General features: G+C 39.7%; 1 pseudogene; it reads left to right on the top strand.

The window, feature by feature from the left end:
* Positions 1-324: 324 nt before the first annotated feature.
* LOC102861062 lies at positions 325-1,194 on the top strand (annotated as a pseudogene).
* Positions 1,195-8,266: the final 7,072 nt, after the last annotated feature.

Here is an 8,266-nt window from a genome sequence, read left to right as displayed (position 1 = left end):
CCTTCCATGTTGCCATTTCCCCCCCAAAAAAATAACATGTCCAAAGTACATAAGACAAAGTCTTTCCATCCTCCCTTCTAAAGTTCTTCCAAGACAGATTTGTTCATTCACATGATGGTTAATGGTATAGTCAATATTCTGCCCCAACATCATAAATGAAATATACAAACCCTTCTTTGGTTTTTCATATGCATTGTCCAGCTTTCCCATCAATATGAAGTGATTGAATATTCTGTGGCAGGGCTGAGAGAGGCACAGATGTGGGACCAGGACCATCGCCGCCGCCACCATGAGTGATAACAGCTGGATTGTGCCTTGAATTTAATGAAGTGCCTGCCTCCACAGCAAATTGAGAAAAATCTCAGTGACCTGGTCCCCAGCCTATGTGAAGATCTTCTCTCTCCCATTGATCAGCCTCTGAAAATTGCCAGAGACCAAGTGGTGGGAGAGGATTATCTTTTGTGTGACTACAGCAGAGATGGAGACTCCTATAGGTCACCATGGAGCAAAAAGTATGACCCTCCACTGGAAGATGCAAGAATACCTTTGACCTGTATTGAGACCTGTGTTTTAAAGGCAGCATCTCATCTGTCTACCTCTGAGATCTAGATCATGGCTTTGCTGGAGTGATCCTCATAAAGAAGGCTGGGGATGGATCAAAGAAGATCAAAGGCTGCTGGGATTCTATCCACGTGGTTGAAGTACAGGAGAAATCCAGTTGACATACTGCCCATTACAAGTTATCCTCTATGGTGATGCTGTGGCTACAAACCAACAAATCTGGCTCTGGCACCATGAACCTCGGCGGCAGCCTTACCAGACAGATGGAGAAAGAAGAAACTGTGAGTGACTCCATAACCAACATCAGGCGCCTGGTAGAGGACATGGAAAACAAAATCAAAAGTACGCTGAATGAGATCTACTTAGGAAAAACAAAGGATACCGCCAATAGGCTAAGGTCTGTGCAGATGTTCACAGACAAATCAAAACCAGAAGCTCTTAAGGGTGACCTGGTGGAGGCTTTGGAGAGAAAGCAGCAATGTCAAACCTCTGCTTCACGCGAGCCAGACATGCCATGCACTCGTTCGATTCCTTTCTTAGAAACCTTGTTTTCTGCTCCCTTTCCCTGTCCCTTTCTCCCCAACAGGTCACATAACAACTTGCATCATCGACAGCACAGCTCCATCTTCCTGAGAATAAAGCCCCATAAACACCCTCTCATCTCAGAGGCCTACTTTCTACCACATTTTTCTATCAAAACTCAGTATTTCCATAGAGACCGTGTGGGTTTTGTTTTGTTTTTTTCCTGTTTAACCCAACCACCCCACCCCACCTTCTTCTCCTCCTCCCATTTATAGGCATAAAATATACTGTGTGCCTTCCCTCCTACTTTTTTGTTACATTGGTGTAAAACAAACAAAAAAAATTATGAAGTAACTGTGGTGTATGAAAGACAGAGGAAAAACTGGTAATCTGATTCCACGTGTGTTTGGGAGTTGCTTGGAGATGGGGATCGAGGGACAGGGGACCACTCTGAGGAAGGAGAGATGCTGGCATCCTGCTCAGACCACCCCTTGTCCCACAGACACTACTTTTTTGAGTTCGGTGGGGATCTGCTGACCATTCTGCTTTTCCTGCCACGTGCTTTTCTATCAATTTTTATGGAAGGCAAAGGAGTTATTTTTGGTTGTTGGGTTTGTTGTTTTTTGTTGGTTTTTTTTTTTTAAAGCTTAAACAGAAATCTACATCTTATACTTGAACCTCCATACTTAAAAAACAAAGAAAAGAAACAAAGAAGATGGGATGGAAAGAAAGAAAGAAAAAAGGGAAGGGAAGGGAAGGACTGACAAGGGTCAGATGTATCCTAGTCTTCAGTGTCACAGAGTTAGCATGGAATTAGACAGGCAACAAAGCTAGAACAGTGTTATCACATACCAAAAGCCATAATCAAACCAGAAGTTGTCAACTCTATTACAATTCTCAGTGGCCTCATTAGATTCAGAAGAGAACTGTTTTCCACAGGGATGAAATCGCCGGTTTTCTTCTTGGATGTAAATCTCCATGTCTTTCTTCCAACACTTTTATAGATGGACTCAAATATCCAAAGTTCTAGAACACATGAGTACATTAACTATATTACCCACTAATTCCTAGGACATAGTAGTACTTCAATATGTTGTTGTTGTTATGTGCTGTCGAGTCACCTGCAACCCTATGTACAGCAGCTCTGAACTCTGCCCTGTCCTGAGTCAGTCTCACTAATTTTAACATGAACAAATAAATTCAGTGGATAATCAGTTGAAAGAAGAATCATGGAAAAACAAGACATTTATAGAGGAAAACTTTGATGATAAAATCTATTTTACCTCTACTTAAAAGTTCTTAAGAAGCTCTAGTGGCATAGTTCATAGCAAGTTACATCTAGCAGTTCAATTTCACCAGCAGCTTTCCATAGAAAATTTGGATTTATAGCCTTAAAAACCTAATTCTCATTAGGCTTTACAGCCTCAAAAAGCCAATGGTGCATCACTGATGAGTTAGAACCTACTCAATAGAAGCAAGGTTGAATTTTGACTTTTTTAAGAGCTCTAAAAGGATATTTCTTTTCAATATTGCAAGGATAGTTCTATGTGGCTATCCAAAGAAGTGCAAATATTCGTACAATTGTATTTTGATTGCCTCAGTAAATAATAATGAGAGAAAGAAGCAAATTATCATTTATGTTCTAATTTCCAAAACTATACAGCTTCTTTCTAGCTTCTTCTCAGTTCTCTTTTTTTATGGGTCCATTTATTTACGATTCCCTAAGCCTTGGTGGCACCAACTCCAATGTTTCTAACTTGGTCTCATAGGAATTGCACTGCACTGTTTGTTATTCCCTAGAATCAAAATTCTCATGAGTCTATCCTATTCTATTGTAGGTTTTTGTTTAGGATAAAGGAGGGAGAGAAAGGGGAAGAGTAAAGCAGAGTAATAATTTTTTTTGTGGAATTTAGTTGTGTGGTTGAGAGAAAATAACCTAGACTGTATGTAAAGGAAATAATATCATTCCCATATTCAGTCTCATTAGGTATTTTTATGCCCAGGTTTCTCTTAGAATAGGGATAGCTAGTGCTTCAGTGTCCCCTTAAGACTGAGTTACCCATTTTACCAGCTCCTGGAAATATTGACTGCTTCTCTGAAATTACCTTCAATCACTGGATTTTTTCCCTCTCCCAGAAAGCAGCCCATAGTCAGTGACTGATAAAACAATACCAAGACCTAACTCTCTTGTTTCAATTAAGGAAAACCCACAAAACCTCTTTAGTTCTGGAGTTCTCCACAGGCTCAGCTAAAGCGTAGTTGCAACTGCATTGGCCATGAATTTGTCCTGCTTCCCTATCCTGTTGTATTAGTCACTAACGCTACTATAACAGAAGTACTGAAAATGAGTGACTTTAAGGAACAGAACTTATTTTCTCACAGTTATGGAGGTGTAAGCACAAACCAGGATCTTGGCTTTGTAGTTTATTCTTGTCAGTAGCCTTGGGCACTACTTAATTGCTTATCCATTTTCACAAGACATCTATCTTCTCTGTGTCTCTACTGCTTTTACTAGAACTCAAATGTGATTAGATTTAGGATCCACCCAACAGTGATACAGCCTCAAGTGACTGATTGAGTTATTACATTGCTTTGCATTATGGAAAGTGATTACACTACATTAGATTACATCCACAGCTTTAGGGGTTAGGGTTCCAACAATATATTTTGGGGAAATACAATTTAATCCATCATATCTACCTTTAGCATGTCCCTAAAGGAAACATACAATTCTCTGCCTTAAAATCTATTTCCAGAGAGCCCAATCTAAGACAAAAACACAACAGTTGGAGTTTCCATGTCATATAAATTCACTTTCAAGAGAGAATACACCTGCCATGAATTCTACTTCCACCAGCCAATGGCCAGCTAGAAATTATGTCAGTGTCTGGTTACCCTAAGGATTACTTCTCAGCAGTGGACTTACATTTAGAGAAGAAAAAAAATGGAATAATTTCTTTCCCCACAGACAAGAATAGATGACAAGAAAGGAAGCTATCAAAATAAGGGCAAAGTCGCTGCCTACGAATAATTTATGATTTCTCACATTGCTGTGTAATTGGGATCTTCTCTCATTAAATATAGAATAACAGATAGTCCCTTACTGAATCCAAACAATTTCAGTAACATTATAACCCTCAAAAACTCAGCATGAGTACTTTATGGAAGCAGCAGATAGATGGAATTTAATGACTGACTTGGGAGTTGGTAAAACTGTGTGACATTATTTGGATGATTGTGTCCAGGAATAATTGTTTCATTCATATCGAATATGAGGAAGGCCTTAGGAATTAAATAATTTATATTAAATTAAGTTAAATAATCTAGTCAACAAACCTAATGATTCATGAACTGCCTTTTGATTGGTAGAAAAGAGACATTAGCCTCAAGAGAGTAGCTGTTTTCTCTGCATAACCATTCACGCATACTACAGATAAATTTGCACGTTGGACGATATAGTTGCAAAAGATGAACTGAGTATACAAGAGAGATATTTAATTCCTCAGAGTCTGAGCTGGCCAGTGAGGATTTGGTAGTGAATGCTAAAAAATTATTACAGAAATAATTTCAAGTTAACCTTCTAAGAGGTACATTTCAAAGTGGACTGGGGGAATGGGAAGAGAGGGGAGGGGAAGAAAGGAGGGTGGAAATTGGGCAACAATGAATGAATTTTTTTTTAAAAAAAGAAAAAAATGAACTGAGGGGGGAAGAAAATTGAGCAAAAATAAATGAATAAAAGCCCAGTTTTCCTGTAAGTTTATGTTAAAATCACAAACTAAATATTTTATTTTAAAAAAGTTAAAAAATAAAGTTCACCTTTACATATATGAATTCAATGGAAGGCTGCTTGTGAACTTATGTATGCTGTTTGTTGTAAAATTGTTAACTATTCTTAGGGAAAAATGTGACTTTAAAGCAGGATAGTTAACAGGAAGAACAGATGACCTTTTATCAATATATTGAGAATCTATAAAGATAAAAGGATTAATCTAGAACAAAAGTAGAAAAATTTCTATGAAATACACATGTAAAATCATCTTTTATTTTCTGTAACTATTTTTAAAGTGAATAGAGCAGTTGTTGTTATGCACCATCAAGTTGCTTGTGACTTATAGTGACCCAATGTACAAGAGCCCTAAACCCTGCTCTATCCTGTGTCAACATGATAGTCTCTGACACACATATTCCCATAACCCAAGTCATTGAATCAATCCATCTCATCAAGGGTCTTCCTCTCCTATGCTGTCCCTCCATCCTCCCAAGCATGATGTCCCACTCTAAGGACTGATGTATCCCTGCAACTTGTCAGACAAGTATGTCAGACAAAGCTTCAGAATCCTTGACTCCAAAGAGCAGCCTGGTTTCACCCTCTCTAAGACCACTCTTTGTTCTCCTTGTAGTCCGTGATATATTCAATACTCTTCTCCAGCACCACAACTCAAAGGCATAAATTCTCCTTCTATAATCCCTAGTCATTCATTATCCAGCTTTCTGATGCATAGCAAGTAATCACAAAGACCATGGCCTGTAGTATCAATTAATCTTCTAGTTAACTTAGAGGAACTTATATAAATTCTAGAAAAGTGAGTGGAAAAGACGTGTAGGTGTACAGTGTTATATTTTTCAATTATTGTTGTCATTATGTACCATTAAGTCACCTGTGACTCATAGAGACCCTATGTACATTAGCTCTGAACCTGTCTTATCCTGAGACAATGTCTTATCCTGAGACAATCTCATCATAGACCGAATCCCATTTCACCAGTCACTGTGTCAATTCATCTCATCCTGGATCTTCCTCTCTTGTGCTGTCCTTCCACCCTTCCAAGAATAATCTCCCTCTCCAAGGACTGGTCCCTTCTGCCACGTCCTGCAAGTGTGTGAGGCAGAGCTCAAAAATTCTCACCTCTGGGTTGCAACTTGAATTCATCTTTTCCAGGACAGGCATGTTTGTTCTACTGACAATACAAGGTATATTCTATACTCTTCACCAGAACCACAAATCAAAGGCATCAATACTTCTTCTAGCATCCTTAGTTTTTGTCCAGCTTTCTAATGAGCAGTGAGTAATTGTGAAGCCCATCACCTGGATCAGGTGCACCTTAGTCTCCAGGCTGACATTGTTCCTCTTCAGTACTCTAGAGAGGTCTCTAATAGCAGACATTTCTAATGTATTTCGACTTTTGATTTTCTGACTGTTGGTGCCAAGAGTTTTGATTGTGAAACCAAGCAAATTAAAGTTATTCACAACCTCAATCTTTTGTCTGTCATAAGCTACAAATTGGCCCAGTTGTGAGAATCTTTGTTTTCTTGATGTTGCACTTCAATCCATATTGAAGTCTGTAGTTCTTGACCTTCTACAGCAAATGCCTTGGGTCCTTTTCTCAGTTTCAGCAAGCAAGGTTGTGTCATCCACATAACCCAGGTTGTTGATGAGTCTTCCTCTAATCGTGATGGTACATCCCTCCTCATAAAGTCCATGCTCCTGAATAATCTGTTCTGCATATAGATTTATTCTGTATACTCCTTCCATCTTCTTTTAAAAATGTTAGTCTGTGATGCTGGAGAAGAGTTTTGAATATACAATGGACTTCCAGAACAAACAGGCTTGTCCTGGAAAGAGTGAAACAAGGCTGCTCCTTGGAGGCAATGATTCTGAAACTTCATATGACATACTGTGGGCATATTACAAGAAGGAACCAGTCCTTGGAGAGGAACATCATGCTTAGGAGGGTGGATGAACAGTCCAAGAGAAGAAGACCCTCAATGAAATGGATTGTTGAGTAACTTGGGTAATGGGGGTAGGTGTCTTAGAGACAATAATGTTTGCTCAGGATAGAGCAAGGTTGAGAGCTGCTGATTTGCAAGTGACTCAATGGCACATAGCAATAACAACATATAGACTGAAAAAGTATGGAGATAGGATACATCCCTTACGCACAGCTTTCCTGACCCTGGACCATGTAGTGTTTCCCTACTCTGTTCTGACTACTTCTTCCTAATCCAAGAATAGTTTTTGCATAAGCACACTTAAGTGTCCTGGGATCCTCATTCTTCTCAAGATTAGTCACAGTTGGTTTTGATCTACACAGTCAAATGTATAGTCAATGAAACACAGATAGATCTTCCTCTGATACTCTCTGCTTTTGTCCAAGATCCCTCTAACATTGACTATGACTCCTCAAGTAAAACAGCCTCTTCTAAACCCAACTTGCACATCTGGCAGTTTTCCATTGATGTACTGTTTTTTTTGGGGGGGAGGTATAATTTTCAGGAGGATTTTGCTAGCATTGGATATTAGTGACTTTTTTTTTTAATTTCCACACTTTGTTGGGTCACTTGGTTTTGAAATGGAAATAAATATGGATCTCTTTCAGTCAGTTGGCCAAGCAGTTGTCCTCTATATTTCTTGGCACAACCTCTAGTGAGCACATCCAGGACAACATTTCAGACTATGTTGTTTTTATGTGCCATCGAGTTGCTAGCGACTCATAGCGACACTATGTAAAACAGCCCTAAACTCTGCTATGTCCTGTGCCAATTGCACTGTCTCTGACACTCCCATCCTGACTATCCCAGTCACTGAATCAATCCACCTCACAGAGGGCCTTCCCCTCCTGCGCTGTCCGTCCACCCTCCCAAGCATGATGTCCTTCTCCAAGGACCGGTCTCTCCTTACAACATGTCCAAAGTATGCTAGACAGAGCCTCAGAATCTTTGCCTCCAAGGTGCCACGCAGTTTAACCCTTTCCAGGACGAATCTGTTTGTTTTCCCAGCAGTCCATGGTACTCTCAATATTCTTCTCCAGCACCACACCTCAAAGGCATCAATTCTCCTTCTATCGTCCTTGGTCATTGTCCAACTCTGATGCATAACAAGTGATCGCAAAAACTGTGGCCTGTATCAGACACACCTTAGTCTCCAGAGAGAAACCATTGCTTTTCAGTACTTTGGAAAGGCCCTTAACAGCAGACTTACCCATGGCAATGTGCCTTTTTATTTCCTGGCTACTGGTGCCAAGAGTGTTGACTGTGGAGCCAAGCAAACTAAAGCTGTGAACAATCTCAATCTTCACCATCCATCCTGATGCTGCCAATTGATCCAGTTTTGAGAATCTTTGTCTTCTTGACATTGAGCCTCAGCTGCAGTCCTTGACCCTCTGAAGCAGGTACTTCAGGTCCT

This window comes from Elephantulus edwardii, unplaced genomic scaffold (assembly GCF_000299155.1).
Source record: "Elephantulus edwardii isolate Elephantulus edwardi_28Jun2011 unplaced genomic scaffold, EleEdw1.0 scaffold00099, whole genome shotgun sequence".
NCBI lineage: Eukaryota > Metazoa > Chordata > Mammalia > Macroscelidea > Macroscelididae > Elephantulus > Elephantulus edwardii.
This window is presented reverse-complemented; position numbering and strand designations above follow the sequence as displayed.